Source organism: Macaca thibetana, chromosome 18 (assembly GCF_024542745.1).
Source record: "Macaca thibetana thibetana isolate TM-01 chromosome 18, ASM2454274v1, whole genome shotgun sequence".
NCBI classification, from domain to species: Eukaryota; Metazoa; Chordata; class Mammalia; order Primates; family Cercopithecidae; genus Macaca; species Macaca thibetana.
Genome location: NC_065595.1, coordinates 22,375,263 through 22,377,897, shown reverse-complemented (window position 1 = coordinate 22,377,897; position 2,635 = coordinate 22,375,263). Strand labels below are relative to the sequence as shown.

At 37.8% G+C, this 2,635-nt stretch overlaps 1 pseudogene; it reads left to right on the top strand.

The window, feature by feature from the left end:
- The first annotated feature begins 1,015 nt into the window (after window positions 1-1,015).
- Window positions 1,016-1,603, top strand: LOC126941083 (probable ribosome biogenesis protein RLP24; annotated as a pseudogene).
- The last annotated feature ends 1,032 nt before the right edge of the window (window positions 1,604-2,635 follow it).

Sequence of the window (2,635 nt, the reverse complement as noted above, 5' to 3'; positions counted from 1 at the left end):
CATAATCTTCTCTTTATTTGTCTCTTTTTAATCTGTTTTTTTGTTACAGTGGCCCATCCCAGCTAAGAACTATGAAAGATAGAAAATTATCTACTTCCCTACACTGATAGTAATGTAAAATAGTATAGCCACTCTGGAAAATATCAGTTTCTTAAAAAGCTAAACACTTGGCCAGGCCCAGTGGCTCACACCTGTAATCCTAGCACTTTGGGAGGCCAAGGCGGGCAGATCACCTGAGTTCAGGGGTTTGAGACCAGGCTGGCCAACATGTCAAAACTCTGTCACTAGTGAAAAACAAAAATTAGCTGGGCGTGATGGCAGGCGCCAATAATCCCAGCCACTCAGGAGGCTGAGGCAAGAGAATGGCTTGAACCCGGGAGGGTGGAGGTTGCTGTGAGCCAAGATCGCACCACTGCACTTCAGCCTGGGCAGCAGAGCGACACTGTCTCAAAAAAAAAAAACCAAAAACCAAAAAACAAACAAACAAACAAACAAATAAAAAACCCTCTGATCCCTGAATGAATGCTCAGGGAGACTGCTTTTGAGTAATAATGAAACTCTGGTCTCCCACACAGACAGCTCTGCATGAATGACTCTTTCTCTATCGAAATTCCGCTGTCTTGATAAAACAGCTCTGTCTAGGCAGTGGGCAGGGTGAACCTGCTGGGCAGTCACAGCATGAGGCAGCCTTGTAGTGATGGCACAGTTGTGTATCTCAATTGTGTTGGTGGTTACAGGAAGCTACACTCGTAATAAGATTGTATAGAAGTACACACATGTGTGCTTATAAAACCAATGAAATCTGAATCAGCTCTGTGGAGCATTTCAATGTCAATTTCCTGATTTTGATTTTGTACTGTAATTATTCAAGATGTTACCACCACTGAAGGAGGCAAGGTATAGGGTACACTGGGCCTCCCTGTACACTTTCTTTGAACCTTCTGGTGACTCTATCATTATTTCAAAATGAAAAGTTAAAAAAAATTATAGTTGGCCCTCAAGGTTGGCATTTGGTCAGTGGGGACCCACACGGGTTCAACATGTGTTTCGAGAAGTGTTATTTCTGTTCGGGGCCCATCTACCCTGGCCACAGCATGATGTTCATCTGCAACAATTGCAAAGTGTTCAGATTTTGTAAATCTAAATGTCATAAACACTTTAAAAAGAAGTGCAATCCTCACAAAGTTAGGTGGACCAAAGCATTCCAGAAAGCAGCTGGTAAAGAGCTTACAGTGGATAATTCATTTGAATTTAACAAACATAGAAATGAACCTATCAAACACCAGCGAGGGCTATGGAATTAAACTATTGATGCAATGAAGAGAGTTGAAGAGATCTAACAGAAATGCCAAGCTAAATTTATAATGAACAAATTGAAGAAAAATAAAGAGCTACAGAAGTTCAGGATATCAAAGAAGTCAAGCAAAACATCCATCTTATCCAAGCCCCTCTTGCAGGCAAAGGGAAGGAGTTGGAAGAGAAAATGATACAGCAGTTACAACAGGATGTGGATATGAAGATGCTTCTTAAACATCTCTGTAACCATTTCTTTTATGTACATTTGAAAATGCCCTTTGGAGACTTGGAACTGCTAAATTATTAGTTTATATTTTATGTAAGTTCGCTTAAATGAAAAGTGATTAAAATATATCTCTTCTACATTGCCGTCTACAAAACATCATATTACGGATATTAGATTGCATCTCAGTGTTAAATCTTCACTGATAGATGTACTTATGTAAATCATGAAAATTCTACTTAAGTGAATTGTGGATGTAAAATGGTTATGTCATTTGGATAATGGCACTAGGCAGCATTTGTATAATAACTAATGGCAAAAATTCATGGCTGGTGATGTATAAAATAAAATATTCTTTGCAGTAAAATGTTCCCTTTATTAATGTTATAGAAGGGGGGATACAACAAGGAACTAACAATTTGTATGACCGTGACAAATATTTCGATTTTAGTATTTCCTGTTTTGGTTTATTTGCATCTTAGAAGAGCATAATGACATTGTTTGATGAAGCCTAATTATGCTGGACTGTTTCGATGAGCTATCAGACTGTTAACCTTTCTGATAGCTAGTTGTGGATGTTGGGCATGAGAACTGAATAATCTTTGCCTGGAGTGACACTACACTCTAGAAATTACACTTTGGAGAATACTCAGTTCTAACTTGTGATTCCTGGTAGAAAAAACTTTATTTTCCTAACCTAGCAATGATCTAGAAGCAGAGGAATCCCAGTGCCTTTTAAAAGTTATGTGGTTTTCTTTTAAAAAGCTCCTGTTTTTGGGAAGTAGAATTTATGGGTACAACATCTGCTCATTATTTGCACATAAAATAAAACCGTTTAAAAAGAAAAAAGTTGTAGTTGGACATAAAATAATTTTTAAATTTAAAATTACCTCAGGATATACACATGTATGGAACTAATATTTTATACATAATCTTAATTTGCTTTGGTCAGTGTATCTACTTGTAAATGTGTCTCACCATTCGGTTCCCTGCGTTCTGTTGCTAAATATGGTGCTATAGCACTTTTGGTATGATAGCCATGGACTGTTCTCTGATTTTCTCCATTTTTTGCTAATGATGTGTAACTATGACATGTGGATAGTACCTGGATGGCCT